Source organism: Callithrix jacchus, chromosome 2, assembly GCF_049354715.1.
Source record: "Callithrix jacchus isolate 240 chromosome 2, calJac240_pri, whole genome shotgun sequence".
Lineage (NCBI taxonomy): Eukaryota > Metazoa > Chordata > Mammalia > Primates > Cebidae > Callithrix > Callithrix jacchus.
The window spans coordinates 107,784,087-107,792,617 of NC_133503.1; positions in this window are offsets into that span (position 1 = coordinate 107,784,087).

The window sequence follows — 8,531 nt, forward strand, 5'->3', positions numbered from 1 at the left end:
CTTAAAAACAACAGTTAGTTGACCCATAAGGTCTCTGGTAATTTCATAAACACCTCATTTTGAAGATAATTAGGCACTATAGACTTGAACTCATTAAATTTCTTCCAAGTCTCCTATTGTGGCTTGATGTGTTGCCCTTCCATCTTCTATTAGATCTGTTCTGTTTTCAGTTACATTTCATTTTGCTAACATTTAGTATTAGCTATAATTAGTTTTCCATTGTGCTATAACAATAACAACAACAAAAAGACACTCAAGACACAATGTGTCCTTTGTCCTTCCAACCCTAAGAAATGAATCATACTGGGTTAGAGCCATGTTTCCCCTTAGACTACCAAATCCTTATCTGTTTTATTCTGAAGGTGACTGGCATGGTAAGTAAGCAGTGAAAAATATCTTCTCTATATGTTAGTGAAAAATATCTTCTCTATATGTTAATGTTGCTCTGGTGCTTTTTGTCTCATAAAATCAAAACAAAACCACTCAATTTGTTGGAAAAAATAGATGTATGTAATTCACTGGTGAATTAATGTACAGGTGAGAGACTGATGTGAAACTCTGAGTTTTATTTGTAAGTCACTTTCTGCCATATTTGAAACTCTCACTTATCTTGATAATCACATTATGCAAGGAGAAGCAACGGTTAATTCAGTTTATTTAAATGAAACCAACACACTGAATTTTGCCAAATATTTTATTATTAATGCTGCAATTAGATTTCTCTGTTTTCAACAGAAATTTAAAAAGAAGAATTATGTTGTAGGTTTGTGAAACAAACCAAGCAGCAGAATATTTATTGATGATTTCATAACAAAAAAGATTTCTGTATAAAACACCATTATTTTATCATAGGCTACTAACACAATATAATGTGGTACATTAGTCAAGTTTCTCTGGAACAAATAAGGTCTATATATCTATATATTATCTTGATATTATATATTTATATCATCTTGAGATATATATCTCTATATATTATCTTGATATTTCTATATATTATCTTGATATGTATATATACATACATATATTTATTTATTTCAAGAGATTTATTTTGAGTAATTGGCTCAATGACTTCGGGGGTTGGCAATTCTAAAATCTTCATGACAGGCTGGAAATCCAGGAAAGAGTTGATGTTGTGGCTCCAGGCTAAAGGCAGTCTGATAGGAGAGTTCCTTCTTACTTGATAGACCTCTTATGGCCTTTAACTGATTAGATGAGACCAACCCACATTATGGAGGATGATCTGCTTTACTCAAGTCTGTCAATTTAAATATTCATTATACCTAAAATATATTTTCATATCAATATGTACACTGGTGTTTGACCAAAAATTTGGGCACAACAACCTAAACAAGTTCAAACATAAAATGAATCATAGCAAGTGACTAATCAGTTCTTAATTAATTTTAAATTTGCCACAAAATTGAAAGACAGTGTTCAAAATAATTAACGAAAAATATTTTCCAGATGGATGCAAGAACGTTTTATAAGATCCCTATAAGGGAGCAGCTGAAGTAGTTTTTCCCCAATTCTCTATACTTCAGGCATAAGTATTTTCAAATGTGAAAATGGAGTTTACAGTTAAGAAGCCAGATGACTGGAAAGAAGACTGTGTTAACTCTGAGGGAAATTAAGGTAAAAGTTATTGGCATTACTTTGAAAAAGAAAGAAGTAGAAACATCCACACATGAATTTCTTATCCCTTCTCTTAAGTTGTAAACTGCTTATGAACAAGGATTACATGTAACTATTTTTCTGCACTTCGTGAATCTTAGCATATTGTTGGATAGTTTAAGTAAGAGAGAGAATCTCCACGAAAGTTAACCCACAGATTCAGTAGACAAAAGGACCAAGTAAAGCCAAAAGGGCATCAAGAATGGAGTAAAGTGTCGGGGATTGAGTGATTGCAAAGCAAGCGAGGGAGGAGTTCTATTAGTTGTCAGGAGAGAAAGAGGCTGTTGTCAGAAAAAGAAATGCAGTGAACTTGATATCTTGGTTGTAGTACAGTATTTTTAGATGTGATCCCTCTGCAATGTAAATGTCCAGAGATAGAGGTAGATGCATGTCATTGATGAAAGGAAGGGCATGAATAGCATAATATTCAGGTGGCTCATAATTCGTAAATACATTTTTTGTTACTTAGGATGATGACAAATATTGGGAGTTGGGAAAAAAAAATGTGTGCTCAGTACAATGTTATCTAGAAAGGTGGGAGAAGTTTATGAAAGTTATAGATGAATGCAGCTTTGTCATCATGAAGGTAATTGACAGATGTTTAAAAAAGTGGGAGGCCAAAGCAGCACCTTTGGAAGGCATCAGGAGCTTTAGAAATGAGAAGCCAAGAAAAGATGTTCCTCCATGACTCCTAAATGGCACTGGGAATGGAAAATTGTGACAGTCCAAGTTCTGAATTTGAAAAAGGGTTAAAGTGATGGCCTGATGTGGGAGTATTCGAGGGAGGCAACTAAGGTAAAAAAAATCTGGGTCAAGAGTAGTTGAGAAAAGCATTGTAAAAACAATGAATTGGGAGTAAACAAAGATATATTAAATATATAACTCTCTTTTCTAGAAATGTTGGGGTATCTAATGCTTTATGAACCCTGTTCATATATTGTATATACGCATATATACACAAACACACACACTAATCAGCAATGCCTCAAATTCTACCAAAAAAGTAGAAAATAAAGTTAAAATTCTGAAGAGCAGCAGAATATCTCATTATTTAATTGTTTATATTTAAGGACATCGATTTCAAACCATCTATGCATAGAAAGATATTTCTAAAATTTAAATATTTTCTGAGTTCCAAAGAATGTTATATATCGCTAATGTATGTGCAAAGTATTACACTGCGTTTAGAATCAAATTTCATGTTCAGTAAATTAAAAATCTTATCAATGATAGATAAGAGTTGGGAAATAGGATGCTGAGTAAAAGCGAAAACAAAATAGAGCAATTAGTATTCTCCAACCCACTAAGGTGGATGAATGAAAACTTAGTAGGTAGTTCTTGGCACATGAATGATGGATGGTGAATTTACAGTGCTAAAATAAATCCAATGGATAATTTACCTTTTAGATATTCTGTAGATATTCTGTTTCCAATCCTGTTTTGAATCAAGACATTTACTAATACAAGTACCAGATTCTGAGTTCATTAATGATAAATGGACACATCTGCCTTTCATCATGTGACTCGTCTCTAAAGGCAAATTCAGGTAAAATGCTGGCCTTATTTCAGAGAACAGCTTCAGTTCAGCGAACAGCTTAGTTCAGAGCTAAGAGCTGATCTTCAGGGTTTCTGAGTCCTTTGACAGGCTTCTGGCATTTCTTGATTGTTCTCTTGCCTTTCATGCTGAAGCTTTTGTCTCCTTTGAGGGTTTGTTCTAAAGAGCAGGCACAGAGAAATACTTCCATGTTGGCTATGCCAATTGCTCCATCGCATTTGGGGTACCAATAATTTTGGGAATCCACCCATCTCATTACTGTACAAAGAACAATCAGCTCAATTCTTTCCTTCTTATTCTGCAGACTGTGAGAACATATGCTCTGCGGGGAAAAGCATAAATGCTCTCTGACTTACCTCAAGGGAGGAGGCTTGATTCTATCTCCCCTACATAAACCTGACAAGGGCAGGCTTCAGCAGCACAACCTTGACCTGTGGGGTTGCAGAACTAGACTAAATAACTCTGAGCACCTATGAAAGTCCTCTGGGAAATGTCTTTTCCAAGACAAGGTTGTGTTCCTTGAAAATGTATAAAGGAAAAACCCTGAGCTTGAAATGAAAATATGTGATTTTGAGTTTAGCCTCCCAACTTGCTAGCTGTGTGACATTAGGCAAGCCTCCTTTCTGAGTCTCCTTTTGATATGAGAATAATAAGGTTTACTTCCAAGCTGATATGTAGAAATAGGGAGATGGAATATGAACAATTACCTGGAAAAGATCCCGGTCTCAAAAAGTGTTGTTCAATAAATGCTGACTCTAAAATGTCCTTAGTGGACATTTGGTAGAAGGCCAGGTATACTGAATAGTGCTTTCCAGATACCATCTCATTTACTCCTCCTAGCCACCTGGTGAGGTAGTCACTGTTTATCTTCGAGCACTTGATAAGAAGAGAAAATCCGAGGGAATTAAAATAACTTACCCAAGTCACCCAAGAGTAAATATAAATCATGGAATTTGAACTCATCTGACAACACACTCTTTACTTTAGCTCTGACTTTGAAGTAGAAAATTAAGCAGCTTTACAAAGAATAGATTGGAGCCCTACAGAACGCCTGTTCTCATATCCAGGTTACTCAACACTTCTCTCGCCTGACAGTTACTGTCCAGTATTTCCCCAAAAGTCATTAGAATCTAAGCTCCTTGAGAATCTCAGTTTCATTATTTTTATTATGCTTTATATATAGAGTATAGTGCCTGCAATGCAGTAGACCATTAATAAAAGTTTTTTGAATGATGAATAATTTTCATGTGTTGGCTGGGGGTAAAGATTTGGGATTGTATTGGGGAAGCAGGGCCAATAATTACTCAAGAGACGTAAAGAATGACTGTGGGTTCAAACACGATACTCCCAGAACTAGTAAGAGCTTAGAAAGTGTTCTGGACTGCCAAGTCATTCCAAAGATTCATCAGACCAGCAATTAGACCAAATCTCACGTAGACCTTGGGATGAGCTGGGTTTCTTTGAATTTCTTGTTAAACTGGCACTGATTTCATGTCCCAGAAATTCTAACGTCTCTTCAGGTTTCTTTGATGCAGGTCATTCACATGCCAATAATATCACACAAGCTGTAGAGGTGTACTCAGAACTAGTAGCTATTAAAGGGAAGATGGTTAAAGGGAGGTGATAGATACTGTGATTTATGGGGAAATACTGCTTCTCTTGCAATTCCATTGCAAGAAGGGACCTATAGAATTAGAAAAACAAATATAATGCCATTGCAAAATAATGGATTAAATCTTTGTAGGAACTAGTAATAACTTCAAGGTCTTTGCCTAAGGGAAGAGGCCTGTGTCTCTTGGACGTTGATTCTGGAGGTTTTTACTCCCTTTGAGGCATCCTACTGATCTCTATTCAATAAAGGAGAAAAAAACACATAGCAATTGATGACTGTCCTCATCAGCTGGAGACACTGGCAGGTTAGGGAGAAGGAGAAAATGGGGTTGGAGTGAAAAGTTGGAAGAAGATTATAGATCAAATGATCTAGCTACCATTTTTTTTTTAAAAAAGGAGTTTTGTACTTACTCCACTCTTTTCTGATAGAAACCTAAAACTTACAGTTTCTGCTTTTTGAAGCAGGGTTTTAGCACATAATGGGACATAAATTTTAATTTCTTCTAAAGTACTGACATTTAAAATTTACCTTTTAAAGAACTATTTCTTCCCAAGCTGGCATACACTTATCAGATAACAATTTATCAGTAAATAGATGTTTAAAAAATTAAAACTCTCCTTAGAATAACAGGTAAACAATTATGATTTCAAGTTCTAATATTTCTTAGAAAACAAGGTTGTAGGTCCCTTAATATTCACAGGATTTGGGATTCTGGAAAGAAAGTAGTATAGATTAGTGGGAAAAAAAATCAAACAAAAATATTATCTAATTTAGTAATCAGAAACCATGTATTCTAGTTCAAATCTTATATGAACAACACATCTCAATCTCAATCCACATTATATAAAGCTATCTGTCACATAGAGTAGTACTCTTGGGTCTGAATTTCTGTAACAGATATTTCCAAGTTATTCTACCTTCCTTCCCCACAAGCTCAAGCAATTTTATATATTTGTGGTATGAAAGTTTTAGTTCCATTATTCAGAATAACCTGCAAGGTATTTACATATGTTGCAACTGTAACCATCTGTCTATGTAGGTCTGTTGTGTCAGAAAGGTTTATTACTGTATGGAGGCAAAAAAAAAAAAAAATCCAAGACCAAACCAAACAAATAGATGTGTCCATTCCATTCTTGATGTCATGACTAGGTGTTGGGAGGATAAATGAGATAATGAAAGAAGCTCTTGAGTTCTGAGGACAGCTGCTCCATGCAGGCAAGACATCATTATTATTAATTACCTTTATTCACTTTCAAACCATCTGTTTCCAAACATGGGCTGTGTGGTCCTATTTTCCTATCTCAGTGCACCCTAGTGTGTACCGTATACATATTTAATCTTCAACTGATTTCAAAGGAAGCAACATTATGTTCAGATGGATGGTGCTGGAACAAAGGACAGACATTAATTCATTATTCTGATGATTTTGTTTGTTTAAGACAAGATCATTCACTCATATTAAACTATTCTGAATACTTTGCTATGGTATTATGCTAGTTTTTTTTTTAATCCTTAAAAAAACTAAATAATGCCATCTGGTGGTGAAAATAAATATTCTGGAGAGTATTTCCAGAAGTTTTACGTCATTTTTTTGTATTTTAGTATCTTCATTACTCTAATATTTTTAATGAGTTTACTGAGGTCATTAGAAAGTAGAATAAAGATTTTACACAACAGATAGAAATAAATAGTTTGAAATATATCTAGCCAGATCTAATTATACAGTGGTAAAATTCCTGATTCAAGTTTTTTTCACCCATAGAGAGTGGTGACAGATTATGCAAAACCGTGGTGTTGGTTCTCTTCTTAAGTAAAAGAGAATAGTAATTTCCTGGCATCTGATACTATCATTTCTTCTGTAGTCACAATAAATAAATGATATCCAGCCATGAAATTCAGAACTACTCTCGTGGTGATAGACCAACTTCCTGAAAAGATATGATGCTTTTATTGATTCCCTCTTAGTTTCCCTCACCCTTGGAATTCAGTCATGTCTGAAATCTAGAGGGGTATACTTGCTGGAAGTTTTTTGTTTTGTTTTTGTTTGTTTACATGAGAACCTGATAAGCCTGATATGATAACTCAGTGGGGCTGAAACTGGAAACCAGTATAAGTGAAAGACTATGTTTTACTCAGGATTCACTCTCCTCCACCCTTTCTGTCCTCTAAAGACTAGGGTATGTTCCGAGAGAGAACCTATCACACTGGGAAATGTTTTCAGGCAACAAATTTAATTCCTCTGTCTTTTGATTTCACAGAAAATAGGCTTTTTCTAGGGGAACAATGAGGAAATAGGTTTGGCACAAAGACAGTGTTCAATAAATATTTGTTGAATTACATCAAAATGAAGACCGTTTCTTCCCTTGCAGCCCATGTAAGAGATGTCTTCAACCAAAATGAAATTTCTGAAATGCCAATGAACCACATCACTCCCTTGCTTAAAATCCTGCAATGGTTTCATAACCAACTACAAATTCCTCACAAGGCCATTCATAATCTGGTCCTTGTATACCTTTTGACTCATATTATCTCATTTATCATTCCTGCCACTTGACACAAATATGTATCTATGTGCACACATGTACACACACACACACACAGAATAGATCTATCAATACATACACATGCATTGAATAGATCTACCCATAAAAGATTATTCCCTGCTCCTCAAAGCCAGTGTTCCTTTTAGCCTTTGCTGACCAAAGCACCCTTTTTTGCTTTACCTAGTAAACTTTTAATCATTTTAAATCATTCAGTTCAAGCACTACACTACTTCCACTAGGAATCTTTTCTTGAGTTTTCTCATGTGGACAATAGTGCTTTAATCCTGTGCTCAGAAAACTTCATATACGTACTCCAAAAAAATACAGTTACTTTGCTAAAATTGTTTCCATCGACATCTTCACTATACATGTGTTTCTCAAGACCAAAGGCTACATTCTATTTCTTTAAAATCAACTTTAAATGTTTTGAGTGGTAATTGACTCCCATTAACTACTTATTAAATGCATGATAAATAATTGGTAGCAGATATTGCTAATCAAGCTCCAACATCCAGTCTTCCGTCTTCTTTAATAGAACCCCAACCCAGTTCAACCACTCTGGAGCTACCCAGCTAGGGATGGTCACATGACAAAGCTCTCACTATGAGACATGACTGGACAAGATATGTGATGCTTCCTTCTTGTGACTTCCTTATTAAGAAACTGCTTGTTCTTAATTTCTTTTTTCTGTTCTGCTTCTCACAGACAAAACAGGTGACAGTTGGCAGTTTCCTTGGACTTAGTAATAGAAATGAATGTTGACGTTGGCTGAGTTCTCCTGACAGCCTAGGAACCTGAAGAAACTTACTCTGGGTTACGTTAGAGAAAAAGACATCCTGTCATATTTAAGCCACTATATTTCAAGGTCCCTTTATTACAGCAGTTCAGGTGATGCTAACTGTACGTGGTTAAAATGAAAACTACTTTCTATGATATTGAAGCTTTATTTTCTCAGCCTTGTACCATAGAAAATATTTCCATTTGTATTATGTACCAGGATACAACCTAGAAATATGTCCTGAAAAACAGTTAAATATTATTTTTACAGATAAATTTCAAACCACTATCAAATTTCTATTTATTGCCTGTAGAACTTAAATTATTGTTAAAAATTAAAGGCAACTATTTCCAAGAGTAGACACTTTCT